This window comes from Ambystoma mexicanum, chromosome 8, assembly GCF_040938575.1.
Source record: "Ambystoma mexicanum isolate Mex_15411 chromosome 8, UKY_AmexF1_1, whole genome shotgun sequence".
NCBI lineage: Eukaryota > Metazoa > Chordata > Amphibia > Caudata > Ambystomatidae > Ambystoma > Ambystoma mexicanum.
In genome coordinates, this window is record NC_090929.1 from 694,765,344 (window position 1) to 694,792,140 (window position 26,797).

The window sequence follows — 26,797 nt, forward strand, 5'->3', positions numbered from 1 at the left end:
TCTAAGTTCAAAACTATGACATTTCAACAGTTGCAAACTATGTTACACTCAAAAGTAGGTCATTCATTTATTTTAAACATTTCGATTTTAGTGGCTTTCTGTCCATTTAACTTAAGCTGATGACATCCACAGCTCAGCCAGTTTTGTTATAAACATTGTTTTGGGCTCTTCATCTTTCCAGATTTAGTATGCACGCAAGAATACATTCTGCCAAATGTCTGCTGGTGTTCATTGAGATTTTTGAATATCTTGTGATGTTTAAAATAGGCATTTTTAGCTTGCATTCAGGGAAACAAAGGTGATTTTAAAGCGCTTTTAAGCTATCAGGCACTGGTGTTTTTCCTTTGGCACACATTTCACTCATGGCACTCCTGGCCCATCATGCTTGCACTGGTGGGTGGCAGGTTAGGCAACCATTTTGGTGTGCGCACAAACTGTGCGGTTTTCCCGGATTCTGGCGCAACTGTGGGCTTTTCCGCCATCTTGGATTTTCGAAGCCCACAGCACCAAATGTTGCAGCTTAATAGTTCAAACGTGGGTCAGGACACCCAACAACTTCTTCAGGGGTGATGGATTCATTGAGGGGTTCACACAGCTCGGTGACTGCCCAGAAGAGTTCAGTGTCATCGAGGTAGCTTTTTAGGGTGTCGGTATCTGGGTTGTGTTGTGAGGAGTACAGGTTTTGGTAAAAGATTTTGAATTCATTTGCTATTTCTTCGTCAGTATGCACCAGCGTGCCCTGTCTGGTCCTTATTCTTTCGACTATCGTCGGTTTCCTGTCAGCGTTTAGAAGCCTTGCGAGGAGGGCACCTGGCTTTTGGCCTTCTCCATATTGACGGACTTGACTGTTCCTTCTTAAGAATTTCACCTCTCGTTCAGCTGCAGATCTAAACGTTTTAGCTCCTCTTTGAGTTCTGCCTGAGAGCTTGGGTCGTTTGTGCTTGAGATTTTGAATTTGAGGTGCTTTAGTCGTTCTTCGCTGGAGGATAGTTCCCTTCGTATCAGCTTAAGGATGCCGTTTTCCTTAGCCAGGCAGACGCCTCTTATAAAACATTTCAGTATTTCCCAGATTGTGCTGATCGAGTTTACGGCACCCAGATTTGTTTCTAAAAAAGACGTAATTTCATCTCGGAGCTCCGAGGCGAACACCTGGTCTTGCAGTGACCCGGGTTTGAAGCGCCAGTGTAGTAGGTGAGATTTTGTAAGTGCCGGGCTGCAGACAAGGGTTACTGGGGAGTGATCCGAGAATGTCCGAGGGAGGATTTGATAAGAACCCCATTGAAGTGGGCCCTTGGCTGAGATGAATAAGTAATCAATTCTGGAGCTGGTGTTGTGTACTGCTGAGTGCAACGTAAAGTCATGTAACTCCCAGTTGCTGTGTCTCCATGCGTCCACGAGATCGTAGGCTTTGCATATCTTGTGTACTTGAAGGCTGGCTTTGGACCTGGTCTGCGACATGGTTTGCGACTTGTCTTTCGAGGGGTCTAGTGTGGTATTCAGGTCGCCTCCCCAGATAATTGTTTTAGAGGTGTGTAGCGACAGGTTTGGGAGCACCCCGTCGAAATGATTGGCTCCATCTACATTGGGGCTGTAGGAGTTGACTAAGGTGATGTCTTTGCCATCTATGATTCCCCTTACCAAGAGTGATCTGCCCTCAGTGTCTTTGGCAGTGCTTATCAGCCTGAAGCCAGTTTTGCGGTTAATTAGTATCGCCACTCCTCTGGGGTACGACGAGTACGAGGAGAGATATCTATGACAGCCCCATTGGCGAGCCCATTGGTTTTCTTTTTCAGGTAAAAGATGTGTTTCTTGGAGCATAGCCACGTCTATGTTGTGTCTTTTCAGGTACTGAAGGATCTTCCTGGTCTTTGAAGGGAGGTTGCCTCCCCTAATGTTCCATGTGGCGACCTTGAATTGTTCACTCGACTTGTGAGCTAAAGCTGATATGTTTTCTTTTGAGTTGAGAGCACGCTAGGTATTTATGCCAGTGTCTACGTCTGAGCATGGGAGGTTTCCAAAGTGTTTGAGAGAGAGGGCAATGCATTGCTTGGTGGTCTGGGGGGTTGGTGTGGGCATGCGGCCCGGGGGTGCACGCCCATCCCCTTTGTTCAACTTCCTTCCTATCACGGGCAACCCCCAACTTGCCTGTTTGTATGCTTGAACAGCGCAAGGACCGCAACGGTGCGCGTCCGTTACTTGTAATCCCACCCATTAACAGTAACAACTTAGGTAACTTTGCTGTGCAAGGGGTGCAAGGGGCTTCCCAGGCTGCACGGCCTTGGACTGCATGACTCCTGTGGTTATTCTGGTATAAAGGCTGTGTTGTATTCATAGGATTTATGCCTTCAATCTCAGATCATTTATCATGGGTTCCTGTGGAATCTTCTCCTCTGTGCGTGTAGCTGGTTGCGATTTGGTCCGGGAGAGCCTGCGCGGTCCAGGAAGTTGTTTGCCTCCTCTGGTGTCGGAAAAAAAGTGTACTCTGTCCTCGTGTTGTACTCTTAGCCGGGCAGGGAAGAGCCTGGAGTAGGATATTTGATTGTCTTTGAGCCTTTGTCTGACCGAGGTGAAGGATCTTCTTTGCGACTGAACTGCCGGGGCCACGTCGGGAAAAAAGTGTATTTTATCACCATCATGATGTATTTCACCCTTTTCTCTAGCCAGGCGGAGGATGGTGTCGCGATCTTTATAGTTAAGTAGTTTTGCTATTATCGGTCTCGAGGGCGCACCCGGAACGGTTTGGAGGATGGAATTCTGTGGGCTCTCTCTACCACGAACATGTGGGAGAGTGCTTCTCTACCAAACAGGGTAGTGCAGAGCGCCTCGATAAAGTCTTCCATTTTGGATTGCATTGTGTGCTCTCTCACCCCGACAATTCTGATGATGTTCCTTCTCGACCGGCCTTCCAAATCTTCGCATTTAGCATTAGCTGCCTTCATTTGAGTTTCTAGTTGGGCAACTTTTGCTGCCAGTGTCACTGCGCCATTTTCCAGATTGGATATGCGTTGTTCGACTTCGTTCAGGCGTTCGGTATGGGTGTCCATGCAGTGCTGCAGTAGATTCACTTTGGAGGAGAGACCGTCCATTTTGTTGTTAAGGTTCCCGATGCCGGCTTTCAAATCGAGGAGGAGTCCTTTGATGTCGGTGGCGGATGTTTCCTCATCCGATAGGTGTGGATTAGCCATCGGGGGTTCAGGATCTTCTTGGAGTCGGGGGGTTTTGGGAACAGCTCTAGTCTTAAAGGTCAGCTTCCTTTGGGATCTGTCCATTTTACCCATTGGATTTGAGTGGCTAGGGGTGGCCTCGCGCGGTAGGTGGAGTTCGTCCTTGAATATTGGACACCGGCGGGGCCTCTGTGTTGAAAGGGGTGTGAACTGGACGGTTGGTTGCTGCCGGTAGAGCTGAGCCCTTAAGTGTTAGGTGGTAGGGTGCTGCTTATAGTGCAGGGTTGCTCTTCGGGTCTGCAGTTCTCAGCGGGGCTCTGGAGTGAGATTCCAGGTAGGAAGCGCGTTGTATTAGAAGGAGAGGCCGGAGAGGCGGGGGAGCTGCTCAGCTTCACCTGCTGTGGGAGCAGATGTCTCAACGTTGTGTGGTGAAGTTTCGCTGAAGCACCCTGTGGTGGCTGAGTTGTGGCGTGGATGTTGGCTCTTGGAGGGGAAGGTTGCGGGCTGAACGGTTGGTTGCTGCTGTTAGAGCTGGTCTCCTTTGGGGTTGGTTGCAGGATGCTGCTTACAGTTCAGGGCAGGCCCTTGGGCCTGCAGTTCCCCCCGGGGGGTTTCGGGGCTGTGCAGTTAGGATCTAGGCAGGAGGCGCGTTGTTTAGAAAGGAGAGGATGGGGGGGCAGGGAAGTCACTTAGCTTCGCCTGCCACAGGCATGGATGGCCCAATTTTATGCGGTTTGTACAGCTGTTGCACCCCGTGAGGGGGTAGGTTGAGGCGTGGGAGTTGACACCGGGTGGGAAGGTTGCAGGGGTGTAGCGGCATTTGTGCAAGGGTGCGTGGTGCCAGGCTCATACAGTGCAACTGCGTGTTGTACTTGTGTGCTTTGTTGTTGGAGGGGCGTCCGTTGTCAGGCTCCTCCGGTCTTCAGGTGGCAGCCACTTGAGGTTTGGGCTCGGGGGGGCCTCCGCTCTTCTCCCCGGACCTCCTCCCTTCCTCCTTCTCATGTGTGGTGAGCGGAAAGCGCGGGCACCAGCCAGGCACTGCAAGGCGCAGAGGGAGGGATGGCTCTGGGGAGGAGCGCAATGCTGCGGCTCAACTCCTGCCTCCCTCTGATGTTGTTGTTGGTGGTCGGTGGGGTCTGCCTCCCCCTCATGTGGGCCCCCACTTGGTGGGGACGCTGTCCGTGCGGACCTGGCCCGCTGGTTGTGAAGTTGCTACCGCGGGGGGGGGGTGGCAGAGCAGGTTTCTCCTTCCCGACCCTGGGTCGCTCGATCCGCTCCCCTACGGAAGTCTGCTGGGAGCAGGGGGGCCCTGCCAGTCGGGTCTCTGCGTGGCCTAGCCGCCGTACGGCGCTCCTAGTCCTTCGTTAGTGCCGGAGCGGGGTGGACGCATTGGGGGTAGCTGCTTTCTCGGTTTGGCCCCAAATTTCGTATGTGTGGGGGACAGGAGCTCCCCGGCTGGGATGCCGTTGATTGAGGCTGCAGGTTACCGGGTTGCAGAGGATTTGTCAGGATTATTTCGGCCGTCTGGAGATTGCTAGGAAGCAGCCATCTTGGGTGGCCCTCTAGCGCCCTCCTTCAATGGCGATAATCGAGCACCATCGTCTGCCTTCATCATCGTATCCGTCAATCAATGCTACTTTCCCTCGCACTGCTGCAGTGTGTATCATCAAGGGAAATACTTGTCCCTCATCCTCATGCATGGGTATTCTTGGTCTGAATAAAAACTCATCAGGGGTTCTCATAGTTCTATCTGCAAGGCCTGGCAATCCTGCCATAAGCACACGCATGCCATATGCGTAAATGTCTGGCTCCAATGGTATGGCCCTCATGGCTATGTGTCCTGAGTATGCTCTAATCATTTCGCATACATTTGAATAATGCATTCCTGGAGTGGAGCATACTATGCCCTCCTCCGTGAACGAAATCGTCATGTTCAATTTTGTCATTAAGTCTCCACTCAAAATGTTTACTGGGGTCTACGTGAATATAATAGAGGTACATTCATTTTGCACTCTCCTATGGAGACTGGGAGTGCGTCTCTAAAAGGAACTCGACTGTGAGCTCCTGTAAAACTCTGAGTATCTATGGCCTCGCCGGACAAGGAAAACCTGCCTTCACGTATGCACAAGCGTTTTGCACCCGTGTCCACTAGGAAGGAATATTCTTTACCCCCTATAATAACACCCACCCTAGGTTCCCTATTAGGGTCTGGTGTCCCCGATAGGATAGAATACATCAGGGTTTTCAGTGAGCTGTACTAGTTTATATATAAATTTGGCCCACTGTGCACTTGTGGATTTTGCCCATTCCCAGTGTTTTTCCCCTTCCAAGGTTCTGGGTCTGTGGCAGTTGTGGTGGTTCCTGTTGGGATTGTCCTTGTGAAAAATTACCCATGTTTTTCGGTTGCACCCCTTGTTGCGCACCTTGCTGCACGCCTGGGGCTTGCTGCTGCACCATGTAATTCTGTGCAACGCCCTGTTGTGAGACTGCAGGTGGATTCTCCGTGCCTGCTCCCACTCCTTGGCTATTCTGCCACATGCCTTGACTTCTGCACGTGCGCGCCAAATGCCCTGTCATTCCACACAGCCAACATACTGGCGGTGGTCGGATTATTTGTCCATCTGACATATCCGAGTTAACATTCTGCACGTTTTGAAAGTCTCCTTGATTACTTTGGAAACCTCCCTGATTGCTCTTCCATCCTCTTCCTCTAAATCCTCTTCCCCATGGGTAAAACCCTACGTTACCCTGGTTGTTCAGTTGTGGATTTGCACGTGTTGTTCAGCTGCATTAGTTAACATGGCTCCCTCAAGAGCATACTTTGATAATTTCTTTTGCACCAGCTTCGCACCCTCACCCTTTCGAGTTGCCTCCTTTTTTCTATTTTTTTCTACAACAATCTACAATAATGTGCGATAGTTAACTGTATTTCAGCCCAAGGTTTAGCCTCAACTCTTACCAATTTCTTGAGCTGTTTCTGCACTGGTTCTGGCAATCCTTGACACAATATGTGATAGAATACGGGTATAGATTTTGTCCAAGAATCATGTATTTCAGGCACCCACGCGTCTTGGATATTCTGGATATAAATTAACAGATCTTCCGACTCCTTCATTTTTCGAGTCTTATAGCTCCCATATCGGAAGTGTCTGGGTAAAGCACTCATAGCGCTTCCATACTGCTGCTCTGTAATTGTTAAATGGCGCTCCGTCATGCGCAGTGTTAATTGTGGTTACACCAGAGTAGCCTGCCCGTGTCCACACATCGTCTTCTCTCTTACCAAGTATGGCGATCAGGAGACCTTTAATGTCCCCTACAGCTAGCGTGTTTCAGCCTGTCATTTTTTCTAACTCATGTATCCATTTTCCCGCTCCTGATGTCATCAATGGAAGCTTGTTCTTCAGGTTCTCGATCCATGTGTGGCCATGGAATATACTGTGGTCTTGCTCCCCCTTTTCTAGTAGCGGAAATTGGAATGTGCAGCCTTCTTTCTCTTCTCTCATAGCTCTCCTGTCTATCACAGGGGTAATATTCCTGCATTGCCGACTACCTGGTAATGTCCTTAGTCTGTCTACATAGGGCGATGACGACACCCCCCTTTGACCATGAGGTACTCCTTCATCTCGGTCAGACTGCGTGGCTGACTCTGATGCCCTCGGTGCGGACTCACTAGTGTCTGACCATCGTATCCCTATTTCCCTTGGGAGTCGTCTTTCGCGCTGTCTCTCATCTTCATTTGCCTCACGCTCCTCCTCTTCGGAGTCAGACATTGGTTGTTCCCAATTCACGCAACTCCTTGTGTCACCATTGTTTCTACTGATTTCTAATCTATCCAGGGACAGTTTCCTACCCCCACTACTTCGGGTGACATCATCCATGTCATATAGCTGAGTGCCCTCCAGGCGCTCATCCTCTACCTCTCCTTGGGGTGATTGTTCTAGCCCCATTTCATCATATATTTTGACAATCGTTTCGCTGATGCTTCTGGTATTGAAGTCATCATCAATATTTGCCCTAGGTGTATCTGGTACTGAATCGTACGCAGGGAAGAATTCTTCAATGTCTTCGCAATCTACAACTGGATCGGGTTTCTTGACTTCCCTCTCCAAATATTCGAGATCGTGTGCCCTCTGTCTAAGCTTACGTTCAATATCATCATCAAATTCTTTGCGCTTCCTCACCTCTTCTCTGACCCTATCTTCTTCCCTCCTCTTTTAATTTCTACGTTCATCTGCCCTTCGAATTTCCTCATCTCTTCATCTCCTTATCCTTTTTTCACATACCCTTTGCTCTTCTTCCAACCTTTGCTGTTTCTGTCTGTCTTGGTCATAGGCTGCTCTCTGTTTGCGATCGAGCTGCTTTTCTTGCTCTTCGCGATATAGCTGTTCTCGCCTCAGCCTATCTTTTCTTCTTATCCTTTCATCCCTTAACTCCTTTTCTTTCTCCTTTCTCTGTGCCTCATCTAACCTCTCTTTAGGTCTCACATCATCACTTCCTTTCCCATCGAATTTCAATAAGATTTGTCCAGTCATCCATTCGTCTTTTACGAATGCTATCTCATTAGTTCTGTCTTCACTTTCTTTCCACTTCTTTCCCTCTCTCTCCTTGTCGAGAGATGCACTTGTCTGTGCCTGATCCTTTCTTTCATCATCGCGTATCCCCTTGTCCCTCGGGACTGCAGAGGTAAGATTCTTGTCCTTATCCTTCCCTTGATTTTCGTCACTACTGTATGTAGGTGACTCATAAGTGGGGTTGCTGTACCCTGTGGCTGCTTTAAGCTCTCTTAATGGGTAGAGTCCCTCAGCCTTGCTTTCTTCGATTTCTGTTTCAGGGGGGCAGGTGGCGCAGTAGGCGTCTCACCCCCCTATGTGCATACATTTAATATCCAATCTGCAGGTGGCTCTTCCTCCTTTGACTGTTCAAACATTTTCCAGAGTTCTAGAACAGCAAGGGGTTTCTCTAGCTTCTTGCCTGTATATGTGGCATGCAAATATGTTGTAATATGTTGTAAGGCGGCTTTGGATAAAGACCCATTTTGTGGTCACTGCATAAACATTTTGTGGGCGGTACCCTTACCCAAATCGGTGCTATATTTCTTAAGCTTGGGTGCGTGTTTCGGCAGTTGCTTACATGAGTGCGCTAATGGAGTAATGTCTTCCATGCTTAAATCTGTTCTCTTTCCTCTTATACACCACTTTTCAATGCTTTCATGCAACTTTAACACTTCCAACAATACGAGCGAGCACCAAACACTGCAAGCTTCAATCCAATTTTTTCCGTTAAAATCTTTTATATCACCAATTTACTCAAAAACATCAATTCATGTGCGATTCCATCTCAACTATCGAATCACGCCAAATCTTAATCAGTTTTTTAAAAACAAAAAGAAATTTCTTTCACATGTGAAAGCGCAACAGAACATGTAAGACAGACACTTAACAGACTAGACAGATACCAGCTGGACACAAATATCTCTGCCTCTAATCATTACCCCTACACGGAGTTTAAACAAACCCTGTTCACAACGTCTTTAATCGTGATGGTAGCCTAATCGTTCCCTATTATGTGGGACTCTGAGTTCACGTTTCTTCTGACCGCTATATTAAAGCACAGGAATAAGGCGAATCCTCTCACTTCTCAGGTGTCCACCCTGGTATCCTCTCCCTTCTCAGGTGTCTGCCCTGGTATCCTATCTCTTCTCAGGCGTCCGCCCTGGTATCCTATATTTATTAAATTATTCACAAATCACTATCCCCATATTATATATATATAGTCTTCTCTACTTCTGACTAAAATTTGTTTTTTCCACCTCCCTCCGTTACCTTTTCCCTTTACTTGTTCTAAAGCCTATGAAATTTGACAAAGCACTTAATTTTTTTGGTGCACTCACCATTCGCATCGTTCTTCTCTGGACCCTTGGGATCACCGCCTCCGTTACCGCCTCCTTCAGTTTTTTCGTCTGATCAGCTGCCCGTAGGAATGGGAAGGGATATGTTTTTTTAAAACGGGTCCCTTCAGGCTCCACTGCAGTTTTGGATCAATTATACTGCCATTGTCCATGGGAAGCTTCACAGTCTACTCAGCCGAATGGCAAAGGACTTGTGATATTGCCGAAGACCTAGAGTTACTTTGTGTCGACGGTCAATAGGTGTCTTATCTTAATCAATAATCAATGGTTTCCAACCATCCTCTGCTACTAAGTGTAAATGAGTGCGAGTAACCCCTGACCGGCCCATAGAATCAGAGCTCGCTCTCAAATACTTTAAGACAAGATAGCTGCACCTTGAGGTGGATGTGGGTGCAGGTTTCTTACTCCAACACCAATCAATAAGGACAACTCAATGGTTTGGCAAAGGGGAGTCCGTTTAATGACAGGTAAAAAAAATGGGGAAACATGGAGATCAACAATGGTGCGATGGCCCGTCTTGCTTCAACTCCCACCAATCTTCATTCAAACAGTAACAGTTATACCCAAAGTTCGTCATCATTGATGTGTAACACTCATAAGTTTATCATACAATTCTATTGGTTGGAAAAGGTAACTTAAGTATAGGTGCTATATCTGTATATGGTAATGGAGTGTGAGGATTGGATAACTCTTATCGGGTGGGTGTCTACGCCCTTCCCTCTAACATTATTCATGTAAACGTCACTAAAAGTACGACGTATCATTGGTTCTACTAGCTATAGGACCCTAGATTATTTGGTCCACTGTGATTGGGTTAGCTATAACCCCAAGCATAAATCTCCGCTTTAATTAGCAGCATGCAGAATGGACACCCCGATGCAGGATGCCCCAAGATTCACCTAGCCTCCATTCCATCAATCAGTACTCGAATGGATATGTGTCAATTAGTTGGCTGAGGTTGGCCTTGAAACTGTAGCTTCTTGTCAGGAAAAGTTATGGTATCTTCTGTTTTGGGTGACATCCGACGTTGGTACCTCTTCGCGCTTGGCTGGTCACGTGTTAGCACACCCTGAATTTGTTTCGCTTTCCTTCTATTTCTGCATTTAATTCTCATGTTTGGCCGCCACCTGCCTGGGCCTCCTTATCTCGACCTTCACGGGGCAGGCTCCTCTGCTCCTTAAGTTTCTATTTTTTAGACTTACCATCCGCCTCCCATTCTTGGTTTGACCTTGATTTCCCAGGCACGGCCTGCTTCTTGTTCCGATTCAGCCCTCTCTTCTTGCTTTGTGCTGGAATCCGAATCCTGGCCTGTTTGACCCTTAGTAACCTGGGTGAGTTCTGCTTTTGTATACAGTGGACTCGCACTTATATAATGTGCTTCGTTGAGGTACATATATAGTTGGCGCTTGGCACTCTATTCTTCTACTAAGCATAGCAAGCCGCACTGTTTTTGTCAGGAATCGCATGGGCACCCGTGGAAGGCCAGCACTACATTCCACTCTGAGACCATGGAAATTATCTTGGCGTCTCTCGTGCAGGCATCGATGGTGGAGAACTACACTTCCCAGCAATACCAGAGCTTGGATACGTCATTACGTTTCCCGCGCAACCAGGAAGCCAATGGTTAAAGCGTCCGTCCCCGGACGAACTTAAGGACGCTCTTGCCACAGTTCCTTCTATTCCTTCCGATTTGTAGGCTTTTCTCGAACTGGTGCTACAGGTGGATGCACTTCTTACCTAAAGGAGGGATGAACATAGGATCCCTGATATACGCACAGGGAAACCCGAGGCTACACCATCTATCTCTTCCAGTGACCCGGAAACCGATGCAGATTGGGGCTATCCATGGTCCACTAACAAAGGAGGAGAGGGAGCGGCGAATGCAGAACAATCTTTGTTTGTATTGTGGTCAGACCGGACATTTCATACGGTTTTGCCCCAAGTGCCCTATTCAGCGTTCAGGAAACACCAAAGCCCGTCCCTAGATAGGGCCTCTGGGATGGGTCCGTCTCCTCACGGTCCTAGCGATGTTCTGTCCGCCTCTCACATTTATCTACCTATGTCTTTTATGATCTCAGAGTCAGACCCGGTTACTATTTCTGTTATGGTTGACTCAGGGTCCACCAGGAACTATATCGATGTAACCTTGGCAAAGAAGTTACGATTACCAACGCAAGCAAAACCACGTTCTGATATTGTTCGAGCAGTCGATGGTTCATGCTTGGTATCTGGTATGGTTACAGAACAAACTGACCCCATCTTGGTAAGCACTCAAGAAGGACATACTGAGACTTTGGTTTTTGATCTGATTATGGTTCCCGAATTTGGAGTTATATTAGGGTTACCTTGGCTCTGACTCCATAACCCTGTGATCAATTGGGCCGAGCAACCGGTGGCCTTTGTATCACCCTTTTGCCAGACTACATGTATGAGGGCTGAGGACAGGGCAGTATCTTCTCCATGTGTATCCCTTTTGTCTGGAACATCCTCGATCAATGCCACACAACAAGGTATTGCCATCACCTTGCCGGAAGTATACCATGATCTAGCTGATGCGTTCGATCAGGCCTTATCGGAACAACTTCCTCCACACAGATAATACGATTGTCTTATCGATCTTATTCCTGCTGCTACAGTTCCTCATGGTCGCCTTTATTCTCTGTCTCGACAGGAAGAACATACCCTGAACGAGTACATCCAAAAAGCACTTCAGCTGGGTCACATTCGTCCTTCTCGCTTTACGGTGGCCTCTCCTATTTTTTTTGTTCCCAAGAAGGGTGGGGAACTACGTCCTTATGTGGATGGCAGAGCCCTGAATGAAGTTACAATAAAAAACCAATGCGCGTTGCCTTTGATTTCTGAACTACTTGACCGGCTTTCCTCATCCACCATCTTTACCAAATTGGATCTCCGGGGCGCGTACAATTTGGTGCATATCCGGCAAGGGGATGAATGGAAAACTGCTTTCAAGTCAAGGTACAGTTTATATGAGTATTTGGTGATGCTGTTTGGGCTCTACAACACCCCAGCTACATTCCAGCATTTTATCAATGTCTTCTTTCGGGATTTGCTGGATTGTTTTGTGGTCGTCTACTTAGATGATATTCTCATCTATTCCAACACAAAGGAGGAACATGTACAACACGTCTGCATGGTACTGAAGAGACTTTGAGAACATTCTCTTTATGCCAAGTTGGAGAAGTGTACTTTTCACGCACCGGTTGTAGAATTCCTTGGGTTTGTTTTGTCAGCCAAGGGAGTCTATATGAGTGATTCAAAAATACAAGCGGTTGTGGATTGGCCTGTTCCTGGATCGGTAAAAGCGCTACAGTCCTTTCTTGGCTTCGCAAACTTTTATCGGCGCTTTATAGCTTCTTTCTACAGCATCGTTAAGCCTCTGACTCGGCTCATGAGTCCCTCAAATCCTTTTGTCTGGGGAATGGACGCCCAGACTGCTTTCCAAACCCTTAAAAACGCTTTACCATGGCCCCCGTGTTACTACACCCGAATCCCTCTCAACCGTACATAGTAGAGGGAGATGCCTCAGCTGTGGCTACAGGGGCGATACTCTCACAACGTTGTCCTACTGCGCAACGTCTTCATCTGTTGCTTATTTCTCGAGGACCCTAACACCTGCTGAAAAGAATTACACCATAACTGAGGGGGAACATTTGGCAATTAAAGCTGCCTTTGAGGAATGGCGCCATCATCTTCTAGGGGCAGAACACCCCGTTACTGTGTACACCGACCATCGTAACCTCCAGGCACTAACACATGCTCAATGTACCAACGCCCGACAAGTCCGGTAGCACTTGTTTTTTGCCATGTTCCGTTTTATGGTGACATACCGTCCGGGGCCTTTACATGGTAAAGCAGATGCCTTATCAAGGTTGGGCGGTGAGACAGGCTCTGATCCGCCTGTGCTTCCTCTGTTACCCAAAGGTTCGGTTCTTTGTGTTTGTGCAGTTTCCTCTCCCTTGATGGATGGAATCTGACGATGGGCGGCAGATCATGCCGGGGAACTCCAAAGGATGCAAGCCCAACTTGTCCAGGGCATGCCCTATGTTCATGATCGGTTATATATACCGGATACTAAATCTTGTATACCTGCATTGGAGTGGACCCATGATGCACGTTTGGCCGGTCACCCGGGCCAACGAAAAACTTATGAACTATTGAAAAGATGGTGTTGGTGGCCTCCCATGAAAAAATATGTCATTGAGTACATTATGAGATGTTCTATTTGTACTCAATGTAAGAATCCAACTGGAAAGCCTTTTGGGCTTCTGCAGAAAATGCCCACACCCCAAAAGTCTTGGACCATTCTCACAATGGACTTTGTGGTGGAAATGTCACCCCTACGGGGAATGACTACGATATGGGTGGTGGTTGACACTTATACCCGAATGTCACGCTTCACCCCATGCCAGGGAATACCGTCTGCCAAGGCTTTGGCTTCCTTGTTTTTTGACAACATTGTACGGCTTTTTGGGCTGCCTATGATTATCATTACTGACAGAGGGCCTCAATTCACTTTGCGTTTTTGGTCGGCACTTACGTCGTCCTAAGGTATTGATGCCCGGTTTTCCTCTGCCTATCATCCGCAGACGGATGGGCAAACGGATGGGCAAACGGATGGGCAAACGAAATGCACAAATGCCACAATGGAACAGAATCTGCGATGCCTTTGTCTCCAATACCAAACTAACTGGTTGGAGGTTTTGGGGGCGGCCGAGTTTTCCTATAATAATTCACTTCATACTTCAGTAGGCTGCTCGCCTTTCTATGCATTGTATGGACAACATCCGCATTCTCTTCCTGTTCCCTTTTCCGTTTCCCCTGATATACCTGCATCCCATGATGTTGCTAGATCCCTTGTAGATGTGCGTGCACAGGTTTTGCATCATTTGCACGTGGCAAGAAAGCATTAAGCTGCAGGCGGATGAACACCGTACATCAGCACCATCATGGTGCCCCGGTGACAAGAGTTGGTTATCTACCAAACATCTTTGAATTCCTGGCAAGAAGAAATTGTTTCCACGTTTTGTGGGACCTTATGTCATCTCTACTTGCATAAATCCTGTGACTTTTCGCCTTGGTATCCCCTTGCAGTGGAAGATACATCCCGTTTTTTCGTGCGTTCCTGTTGCATCCTTTTGTTCAAGGGACTCGCATCCCAACCAAACCCGCTCCATTTTCCGTTCAGGGAGAGGAGGAATATGAGGTTCAGGCCATCCTGGATACACGGATCCGAGGCAAAACTTGCCTCTATCTTATTGATTGGAAGGGCTACGGCCCGAGGACAGGACCTGGGAGCCTGAATGTTACATCCATGCTCCCCATTTGCTGCGTGCCTTTTGGTGTTCACAAGGACGGGCCCGTAAGGGGGAAGGGGTGTCTTTGCGGGAGGGTACTGCCAGGAATGGCCTGGGCACCTGTGGAAGGCCAGCACTACATTCCGCTCTGAGACCATGGAAATTATCTTGGCGTCTCTCGTGCAGGCATCGACGGTGGGGAACTACACTTCCCAGGAATACCAGAGCAGGGATACGTCATTACGTTTCCCACGCAACCAGGAAGCCAATGGTTAAAGCTTCTTCTGGGTTGCCGGGCAACGCTCCTTAACCGTCGCGTTTGCCCGGCAAGGTTGCTGTTGCTCGTTTCTGCTCCCTGTTCCTACGGACTTGTATATTGGATTTCCTGGTGTATTTTGAACTGTTGCCTGTTTCCTGGATTGCTCCACGTTTCTCTGTGCTCCTGTTTTGACGACCCAGCTCCTTCTTCCCCCCCGAACTGACTTCCCTGGCTTGAACTGAACTTGGCTATTCCTTACGGACTGCTCATAGGCTTGGCGCATTGATATTTCCTTTGGCCATTGATTCCTACAGTCTCCTGTTTTTGAGAACACCGCAGAATCGCACTTACTTTATTTCCTTTTCTTATTGCTTCACCGGCTGCTACTTTAAGAACGCTTGCTCCTCCTGGGTCTCCACTTGCACTTGCACTTTGGTTATGGTTTCACTCTGCCTGTCTATTTGATTGTGACTCACTCCTGAAAGAACTCCTACACAGACACTGTCTTATTCTTTTGCTACCTACCCGTTGGATTATCACTTCATCGCTTCAAGAAGCCTCATCTGATCTTCCTGACCACTGCACGAGGTGGGATTGGATTCTGGACACTGAGACTTTCTTTTGGGGAACTTTTGTGGAACTTGTGACTCTTACTTTAGGATTGCTTGGAGTTGTTTCCACCCATCACCTTTGAGGATCTGCACCTGGAGTTTGGATCCGTACAGGTTTTGGGCCTGATACCATAGGATCAAAGGTAAGAGTTGGGGAGTGTGGCATGTTGCAGTGATACTTTGTAATTATACATCGTGACCTGTGTACCTATGTGTTTTTTCCCATTTTAGCTCTGTTGCTGCCCAGCCTTTTCACCTGAGCCCCTGGTCTGGCCGGTTGTTTCTATTCTCTGCAGACCAAGCTCTCTGGGGGAAAGTCTCTCCCTGAAGGAGACCCCCAAGTGTTTTAGGATACTAGGGGACGTTGTGGGACCTGATTCCCGACAGTTTTCTGAGCTTCTTTCGTTACAAGCATATGTACAGGCGTTAGCTGGTTGAATATTTTCATCCTGTGTTACAGTGTAAATTTCTATCTGGTTCAACATCGCCTCTCCTTCTAAGTTCATTACATCCTTATTCATAACATTTCGTCTTTGTGTGTCATCTTTTGGTTGCCGTTTCGTTCATCTGTGAGTCTGTCTGGGCCCTTGCGATGTCACCATTGGTCTTCAATTAAGGCCTTTTGAGTTTCTTCTGGGACAGTATTTAAGCAATCTTCATTTCGTGTCATTTGCTGGTATGGTTGTCTCAATGGATACCTTACTGTGCATGGTTGTCAGGTTATTGGCACTTCAATAGGTATTGCTCTTCTGATGGGCACTGGGCAGAGCCCTAGTGCGGCTCTCTGCTGGTTTATGTTCATCATACGTCACATATCTTGGTGTGAACGTTCCTGGTACTTAAAAATGGGCAACTGGAGTGCAGGTTACGTTTGGGACCTCCTCTACATGTCTATACCGGCTCACAACACACTGGGAAGAGCGTGCTGGTTTCGAATGCCAACAAACACATCCTGTGATTTCAATAGGAGAATTAATTGTTTTACTTTAATTAAATATTCTAAGGATCTACACAGACAAACAGGATATTTTGCTATAGGGAAATAACTAGAACAATACTTGAAGATTGCAGGGCCTACACAATCTATGGCTTTGGGGATAATTTTAACAGCAGGCCACCGCTGGGACAGCAAGGCTGTCAGTCAAGGATTGTCTCCTTTATTTATTTATTTTGATTTAATTTACATACAACCAGAGGTTTTGTAAATACAACAGACATTACAAAATAATTAAAAACACGTCAAAACAAACAAGGAGTGACATACCAGATAATTAAGATCCTTCTATATTTCTCCACATTTGCATATTATCCTATTTCTATAACTCAATTATACATCAAAAAACACCGTTAACATAACCAGTATCTAAAAATTCTCTACATAGTTCATTTTTTTAATACAAGCCTTCCGATAATATGTTTAAAATTTCAATGCACTTTCAATAAAACTGTATCATAAAATAAATTAAATTTGTGTCATTTCCTTCTAAAACCAAGTCCCAACAAGATTCTATGTTGATACGATCAAATTGATTATTATACTGCTTTAAAAAGTCATTCTTAAGAGGGTTAAGCATTCACAGTCTATTAATACATGTTTAAGTGAATCTTAGTCTAGATTGCCACATAAGCAACACCACCTCTCTAAACGTGGGATACCCAGCTGTACTCCTTTAATCTCTAAATTCTCAACCCTATTAAATTTTAGCAGAAGGTATTACCGCATGACTTTCTGTGATGGATATGCCTGTATATAAGTTGGTGGTGACTGCCGATTAATACGGTATTGCAGATACATACCACTATTGTTCAGTTTTGCTAGTTGCACAATGTTTATTTCAGCACACTTCTCTGACCTGCTTTCGCAACCATGTTTTAAATCTTAGTGCTTTACTGACAATAGTTCTTTTTTCAAATTTATCAAACCAAATGCAACACAATCATTTTCCGTAATGGCCCAAACTTCTTGCACATATCAGTTTCCTTGAATCCACTTATAAATTGCACTCCAATCGTATTGTTATTCAAAGCCAGCAATTTATCGTAGCTCAACCTTGCTCTATTTGTCAAGTCAGCTTCAATACTATTCAAGTCAAATTCTAAAAAGATGTACGCCATAGTGACATTTTGTGGTAGCCTAAGTAATTTCCGAAGAATTTGAGCTTCAAATTTCCAAATAGAAGATATGTATTTGTAGCCCCAGATCTCTATCCCATAAAGAAGAATAGATTTTACTCTTGCTGTATACAGCCTCAAGATTGTTTTTATCGACCAGCCCATGTTTCTTCCAATGAAGCTAGTAATCATGTTCACAACTTTTGTGCATTTACTTTTAAGTTCTGACCAGTGATAGCTCCAATTTAAATACTCATCCACAAACAGACCAAGATATGTATAATGTGCTACTTGTTCTATCTCATTTCCTTCTTACTTCCAAACATATTTCCTTTTTTTTTCTCTTACTCGATTCTTAGCAAATACCATAATCTTACTCTTATCTAAGTTTATCTTGAGTTGATTAACTCTAGAAAAAACACTGAGGGCATTTATGGACTGTTGTAAACCATGCAGAGTATGGTCCAGTAGGATCAGATCATCCGCATATGCTAGCCAATTAAATGTTACCGTCCCTATTTTAGCTGGCCAAGTATAGTCCCGGGAGGATAGCTCAGCGGCAATGTGCTCGCCTTGGAAGCAAGGCGACACGAAGCAACACAGGTTTGATCCCCTGGTCCGCGTATAGAAACCTCCGGGTGTTTAAGCACGTTATGAATACGCAACTAAAACAAAAACCATTACGCAACTGAAAAAACAAACAATTACTGTAACAGCGCCTCAAGGCACGCGGGCTGCGTGAGCACTTTAAAAATGCAAAAATTAATTGTCTTGCAGCAAATTTTCCAGAAGGTCAGCTAAATATGATTTAAAAAGTGTAGCGGTGACTATGCACCCTTGTTTTTCACCGAGGTAGTTGGAAAACAAGTGTGACAGCTTCCCCTTTGCATCAAGACGGACCTGTACTGAGGTCTCCGCATAGAGTAGCATAAGCATTTTAAGAAGCCCAGCTGGAATATCCCATTTAATTAACTTTGCCCAAAATAAATTCCTGTTTACTGAGTGGAACACTGCGCTATAGTCTATGTGTGCACAGTATGATATGATATGACATGGCATTCATAACCTGCCTATACACATGTGTTTCGGTGTAAAGATTAGTATTCCTAACTACCCAGGAGTATTCAACTGCCGTGGTCAGGATGAGCAAATTATGTGCTGTGTTCGAATGTTCAATAAATAGGTGGGAGTTTTTTTTTTATTGAATCCATATCTTTCATTCCCTTAGTAGTACCCGTGCGAAAATTCTGGCTGGGATATCCAGCATAGCTAGAAGGCGATAATTTGCTGGATTATCCCAGGTACCTTTTTTATACACAAGTTTCTGGAATTTTGCCTTCCAGTTCTATTGCATTAAATAGGATATAAAGTGCTTGTGCCCACTGTTTAGATGACGCTTTGATCAAGTTGTTACAAACACCATCTGGTCCTACAGCCGTCGAGTTGTCCAGATTGATAATAATCTTTTTTATTTCTGTTACCGTGGCACAATTTACCCAGATAGTTTCAGGAGATTTCACTTGTTCACCTATACTAACATTTCTTCCTAAAGCGCTCTGAATATAAGACATAAAAATCGAGTTGACACTCTTAACCAGCCACTTTTCTGCCCTGAGTGGCCCCCGCTTTACCTGCAGCTCAAAGATCACCCTGCGTTGTACCACATTGAAAAAGGGTGCACAGGTCAGGAAGCGGAAAGGTGGGTAGCAAGAAAAGGGCTTAAATCCCCTAAAAGAATGAAAACATTGGGCTATGACACTTTTATACTATAAACATTTCAAAAGGTGACACCATGAAACTCTGTCAACCATGGTTCTGGTTTACGGCTTCTTTAGTATTATGATGTTTCTTATCCAGGCTCCGGCTGATGGGACAAAGACTCTCCAGTATACTATCAGTGGGGCAAAGACTCTCCAGTATACTATCAGTGGGGCAAAGACTCTCCAGTATACTATCAGTGGGGCAAAGACTCTCCAGTATAGTAGCAGTGGGGCAAAGACTCTCCAGTATACTATCAGTGGGGCAAAGACTCTCCAGTATACTATCAGTGGGGCAAAGACTCTCCAGTATACTATCAGTGGGGCAAAGACTCTCCAGTATACTATCAGTGGGGCAAAGACTCTCCAGTATACTATCAGTGGGGCAAAGACTCTCCAGTATAGTAGCAGTGGGGCAAAGACTCTCCAGTATACTATCAGTGGGGCAAAGACTCTCCAGTATACTATCAGTGGGGCAAAGACTCTCCAGTATACTAGCAGTGGGGCAAAGACTCTCCAGTATACTATCAGTGGGGCAAAGACTCTCCAGTATACTATCAGTGGGGCAAAGACTCTCCAGTATAGTAGCAGTGGGGCAAAGACTCTCCAGTATACTATCAGTGGGGCAAAGACTCTCCAGTATACTATCAGTGGGGCAAAGACTCTCCAGTATACTAGCAGTGGGGCAAAGACTCTGCAGTATACTAGCAGTGGGGCAAAGACTCTCCAGTATACTAGCAGTGGGGCAAAGACTCTGCAGTATACTAGCAGTGGGGCAAAGACTCTCCCGTATACTAGCAGTGGGGCAAAGACTCTGCAGTATACTAGCAGTGGGGCAAAGACTCTCCAGTATACTAGCAGTGGGGCAAAGACTCTCAACTATACTAGCAGAGGGGCAAAGACTCTCCAGTATACTAGCAGTTTTTGAATTTGTTATAAAAAAAAGGGTGTTAAGAGATTAAAATGTACTATCCCTTCTATTAAAACTATCCATAACTACAAAGCTGCATTAAACAAGAGAAAGCTGTCTTTAAAGTGTACTTTATATAAACAGTTGTACAAAGGGGAGCTTACTTGTGGTAGGCAGCCTGGCCACGTCTACCCCAAGGCCACATATGATTTGTGGTCCAGTGAATCAGTAGGGGGCCTACAACAGAGGCCTGACCCAGGCCGCGTATGTCTGGAGTGGCCAGGGGGTTGTCCTGATGGTATGGGCATGCCCGCGATCATTCAGGTTGGGCTCCGCATGTCAGGAGTGACCTGTCTTACCAGGAACACGGCAAGGGGCCCGTCTTGAGCATTCGTATAACTGAAAATGGGTTGAGAGAAGCATTGCGTAATGAAGTGATAGCGCAGCATAACTGTTGCCTGATGATGGACTCCGGGCAGGGGCCATTTTACATGCCGAGACCTTCAGAAACTGATTATATTGTGGATTTCTGCTTCAATGTTTGATAGGAATGAGTTGAGTACTTTGGCGTTGCTAACCGTTTCGGGGTGAGTGGAGTCAATCGATTTCTTTATGGCTGAGCTTTTGTCCTAGAAGAAGTCTTATAGTTTCTTACAAATTAGTATATAAGCTCAGACCTGGTTTTCATACTTTCAGGGTTCTTGATTTCTTTGTAGATATTAAATGTGTGATTGGTAAGAAGGCTTTTTAGCATTTGAGACAGCTATTTGCCAAGAGGTGGACTGATGTTTTCAAGAGAGTTCTACTGTTTCCCACTGGGACTTTGGAGTATCCTTTGCTTTCTTTTCATCATTGCCTTGTCCCCATTGAACCATATATTGTGTGTTGGCTTAGCTATTTCAGAGTTTATGGGAAATAATGCAGAGGGTTCTAGTTGGTGGAGCATGAAAGTCTGACAGGATGAGATCGCGAGATGGGGTAGTTGATCAGGTTTTTGGTGCCAGACGAAGTGGTTAGCAAAGGAATTAGTTGATGTAAAGGAAGGAACTCCCTTTGTAACAGTTTGTTTTCAATCAAGAAAGCAAAACAAGGATTTCTGCAAATGTTGCTGCTAAGCAGTCCTAATTTATTTTTAAAACGTTATTGTTCACTGACGGTTACAGCATATTAATACAGTTTTCATACATGTTGATACAGAGTGAATTAAAACAGCATACCAATACAGCATCATGGATGGTATGATTAGCCTACTGTAGGGCGATTGGACCTTGTCTCAGATTGAGCCTCTTCATGGATGTGCGTCAGATGCGGCAGAGTGGGGCCCATATGTCTTTTGGCCGACTCTCGGGCGCAACCCCCATAACATAACTTTCTTCACACTCATAAACATAAATCACGTCTTTGAGCCATGACTGGACTGTGGGCGCCGCTTTCGACCTTGCAGCTTTTAAGTATGTTACATTTGACTATCGCTCTCGCCACCGAGACGAGCCTACGCGTCTTGATGGGTACTTTCCCTATGTCCCCGAGCAAATATTTCAGTGGGGTGGCAGAAATGTGGATATCGAGTAGCTCACTAAGTGTTGTGGCCACCTCTTCCCAGAATTGCCGGATGGTTGTGCATTCCCAGTACATGTGTATGTAACTGGCAACTGGGATGTTGCACTTGGGGAAAAGTGCCTGCTTAGATTGGTCAAACCTGGCAAAGTTCCGGGAGTGATGTGCAGGTGGTTTAAGATTTTGAATTGAACTAACCTGAAGTTAGCGTTGACGGAAATGGCCTTAGTGAACAGGCAATATTTAGCCCATTGCGTGTCCTCAATTGTTATGTTTAGGTCCTTTTCCCATTTTGTTTTCATTGTGTTCTTGGACGGGGAATGGGATTGCACCATATTATATAACGTGGAAATGTTACCTTTGAACCCCTTCGTTTGTCATGATGCTGAGCATGAATGGATGCAGGGCCGGTTCGGCCGGGAATGAGGGCTACCTGTGTCTGCAGGCTGCTTTCAGGCGGTGGTATTGTAATGTTGTGGTGAGCCCTGAACCAATCTTTCCTTGTACCTCCTCCAGCTTTACAAAACTAACCACCTGGAAATAAATCACCCACCGTCAGTTCCTTCCAAGGATCCCAGATTCTTTGCAGCATTGTGTCCAGTGTGACTGCATTGTCAGGGTAGTGCCAGGGAGGGGAGGTGGCTCAGTATGGTTCTGTACACTCCACCCTCCGAAACAATGCGGCCCAGGCACGTACCGTGCAGGCCACTGGGTCAACCTCACCGGCACCTCCGCATTTCTTAGTGAATATCATGGAGCGCAGATCAGTGGGGGTGGCGGCATATTTTTCCACCTCTTTGTGAGCATATTGTTCTGTGCTCTGGAACCAGTACTTTGCTAAATGTGCTTGTGCGGCATAGTAATAGAGTACAAAATCAGGAGCAGCAAAGCCGCCTGTGTCATATTTCTCGCATAATTTAGGCCAATTCAGTCTAACCGTACCCCCCTACACGAAGTTAGAGGAGAGTTTCTGTAACTTGTCAAAGAACGTTCGACCGGGCCAAATTGGGATGTTGCTAAAGAGATATAGTAATTTTGGTACAATGACCATCTGTAGGAGGGCTATGCGGCCATAAATTGATATTGGGAGTTTATTCCATGGGGTCAGTTTGGTCTCAAGTTGTGTTATATATGGTTCGTAGTTGGTGGTAAACAGAGTGTGCCTATCCGTGGCCACTACAATCCCTAAGTAGCAGGCTGAGCTTGGGGACCAACGGAAGTGCGCTGTGCCGTCCGACAGTACCGCCCCTTGCGTCAGAGGGATGATTTCAGACTTGGCCTGGTTGATTCTGTGCCCTGAGTACTTTGCTAATTCTTTTGCATCCCGCATTACAGGGGGCAGGTTAGTTTTGGAGTCTCTAATGTATAACATGGTATCATCCGCGTAAAGCAAAATTAATTAGGGGGCCACGGATCCGGACACCCCGACATGAGTGTCTGTGCCATCGATATGCCGCCAAACCTTCTATAGTGAGGGCAAAGATGAGGGGGAAAGAGGGCATCCCTGGCACATGCCTCTATGTAATGCAGACCTGGGGACAAAGTGTGATTTGTTCTTATTCTGGCTTTGGGGTCTTTGTATAGTAGGCAAATGAAACTCCGGAAGCTTGGCCCGAACCCTGGCTGCCCTAGCATGGTATACATATACCTCCAAGATACCGAATCAAATGCTTTTTCAGCATCAAGCAATATCGCTATCACCTTTGCCTTGTGGTCTAGCTGGGATATTATAGCAAAGAGTCTGCGCAAATTTATGGAGTGGATCTCGTGGGGATGAATCCCACCTGGTCGGGTCTACCAGTTTATTCATAAGTGGTAGCAGCCTATTTGCAATGGCCTCAGCAAATATTTTGGTATCCATGTTTATCAGAGATAAGGGGCGGTAGGATGTGGGTTCGTGGAGGGGTTTGTGTGGCTTGAGCAAGACTGTAATGACTGCTTCCCTCATGGACACCAATAGCGTACCAACCGATAGGGCCTCCTCCCACACCTCCAATAATCTAGGGGCTAGTTCCACCGTATAGCATTTATAAATGTCTGCCGGAGACCATTGGGTCCGGGGCCTTCCCTGCTACCAAGTCTTTTATTGCCTACCCAATTTCCTTCACTGTAAGGGGGAGTTCCAAAATGTCTCTGTCCTCATGCTCTAGTGCCGGGAGCGGGAATGAGTCCATATATTGTTCTAGCTCGCTCATTGAAACTTGGTCTGCATTTGCATGTAGTCCTGAATAGAAGTCTAAAATGACCCTGTTAATCTTCTCGGCATTCATATAAACTGCCCGTCCGCCCCCACAATACTTGAAATTGGTCTAAAACAGTGTTCTGCCTTGCTAAGATTTGCCAGGGTCTTGCCTGCCTTATACCCCTCACCATACTGTCTGGCCTTCATTGGGTGGGTAGCCTATAGTATTTCTCAGTCAGCAAGGACCCTGTACCTCTCTAGCTGTTCTTGTAAAGGCTTGAGAGTCTCGGCCCTTGGTGTCTGTGAGTGGGCATTTTTTAGGGATTGTAGGGTGAGTTCTGTTTGATTTAATTCCTTTCTGATATCTCGCAATGTGCCAAGCGTCCGAAACAGTATGTGCCCCAGTAACCAGACCTTGAAAGATTCCCATACAATGGCCACTGACCCCAGTGAGCCCAAATTACGGTCAAAGAATTCTGTGATGTCCACCCGCAAGGGTTCAATGATGGTTTCATCGCATCAGGGCCGGCTGCATTCGCCACAGCCGTGTACCTTGTTCTGAGTTGGCCACATTCAGTTCCAGCAGGACCGGTCAATGGTCCGACAGCGTACATGGGAGGATGGCACATTCCCTAACCATGTAATCTGGGAGCTTAGCCAGTAGTCAATGCATGAGCTGGAATTGTGTACCAGGGAGTGGAATGTATATTCCTCCAGTGCAGGATGGAGTTCCCTCCAGATGTCCAAGAGAGGCAATATAGACATACCGTGGAGTATTGGCAATGCAGCTTTGGTGTGCGATTTTGGGGGCTCTGGATGTCCTATCTCTCTGTGGGTCTAAAATAGTGTTAAGGTCTCCCCCCAAATGACCTTGGAATCTCCCAAGGGTGATATCTGTGTGATTACGTGGAGGTAAAAATCAGGAGCATCTGTATTTGGGCCATATGTGTTGACCAGTATTACCTCTTGATTTTTCAATGCGCCCATATGATTACGTAACGTCCCTCCACATCAACCTCAGATCTAGTGAGTTGGAAACCCATGAGTTGGTGTACAAGGGTCAATACCCACCCTGGACTGTGAGGACTAGTCTGTGCCTATCCGCAGGGGCCCCAGTCTCGGGAAAATGACTCCACTAGCCTCCCAATGGCATGGGTCTCTTGCAGTAAAAGGATATCAATCCTATGCCTCTTGGCATATGCCAAGATTTTCCATGCCGTAACAGGATTTGCTAGCCCTCTGATTTTCCAGGTGAGGAGCTTTATCCTATGGTTCAACCCGGGTGTCGCCATTCAAAGATTGTATATACAACATTGCCCCATACATTGACCACTCTGCACGCTCTGTAGCCTTCCCAACCGTCAGTTTTTTCAGTTAACCAGCTCCCCCGTAAACCTCCTCCCTCCCCACCCTCATCATCCCTCCAACTGGACTGGTATGGGGCTGTTGTAGCCCCATACCGCAACTTCGCTCTCTGCAAGTGGGTGGCTCCGTGAGGTCACAACGGAGAACATCATAACTTTCTGCCCATAAGAGCCACATAGTATGACTCAAGCGGAATGGAAGAACCTCGAGTTATATTTGCCCCGTGTTACTCACCGGAATGGAGAGTACGTAAACAGACCAGACCTCTATTGCTGGGGAGTTGCTTGAAGGAGCTAGGGTTGGAGCCTCCTACCCAAGCCTCCTCTCTGTGAGGGAATGAGCTCTTTAAACCGATATGACCACCTGCTGAACTGTACAGACAAGGGGACCGATCGATCAAAAAAGCGGGGAGAACAGACCGTCTCAAACCCAGGCTGTAAAGGAAAGGATAACAAGTTAATAATCTGCCAATAATGAAACTGGTTTATTCCCAAGACTATTCCCCTTTAGTAGTACCTGGTTTAATCTCCCCTTAAGCCAAAGAAACCAGAGTAACCTATAAAGTAGAGAGGTCTTAGTATATGGCTAATGTATAATTCTGCAATATGGAAAAACCAAGAAAAACTATACTTTACCCCTGATGGAAATAGGATTGACGTAAAGAGTCCTGGGAAACAACGAAAGTATAAAATAAAAAATAGGGAGGTTAGTAGGGTAGCTATCCCCGAACGGAACGAGGGTCGCACTGGTTTCGGGATGGTGCACCACAGCAAAGCGTTCAAAAGATGCACTTAGGAATGAAGTCGAATTCCACAGAATAAGGGATTCCAATTAGAGTCTTTCTTACCGGAGTAGTTACTAACTCAGAGTCCAGGAAGCAGGCAGGGGTCTGGTACACAGGCGGTCACGAAACAGCAGAATCAGTGTCCAAGAGTTCCGGAAAGCAGGCAAGGGGTCTGGTACACGGGCGGTCACGAAACAGCAGAATCAGTGTCCAAGAGTTCCGGAAAGCAGGCAAGGGGTCTGGTACATGGGCAGTCACGAAACAGCAGAATCAGTGTCCAAGAGTTCCGGAAAGCAGGCAAGGGGTCTGGTACACGGGTGGTCAGAAAACAGTTCAATCGGGGATTCAGAAGAAGGAGTCCGTGTGCAGGCAGGGTCGGTACACGGGAAAAACAAGGACTTCACAATTCAAGATACAGGGAGAGCACTTCGGAAAGTATGCCGGTTGTAACTTTAAACAGAAGCAGCGTTCTGTATGCCGCGGTGGAATAAATAACAACAAGAGGCGTATCGTTTGAAAATGAGGCTCCCCTCTCAACGCCGAGAACTACAACGTAGCAGGTTTTCTGGATGCTGTAGTTCGTGTAGAAATTTGCCATGGCAGCTGCCAGCGCGATAAGAAGGGCGCATGCCGGCGCCGTAACCCTTTATGAAGGGCGATCACTTTCCTGTCCCTTATTTTAGTTTGAACCGGAATTCCCCAATTGTTCTTGCTCATACGAGAGCAACGAGGCAGAACCCTGGAAACGTGGCGCGGCCGAGGGCGAGGTGTAACAGCATCCACCCCCAAAGGCGGCGCAGACCCCCTCCGTGCATGGAAACGGCGCAAGAGAGCCGGAGAATGTATATTGCACAAGGGCTCCCACGACCTGTC

The 26,797-nt window shown here is 46.6% G+C and overlaps 1 long non-coding RNA gene across 1 annotated transcript in view; it reads left to right on the forward strand.

Moving 5' to 3' along the window:
• Nucleotides 1-26,797, forward strand: part of LOC138472363 (uncharacterized) — a 138,332-nt gene that overhangs the window by 89,655 nt on the left and 21,880 nt on the right. The window lies entirely within an intron of this gene.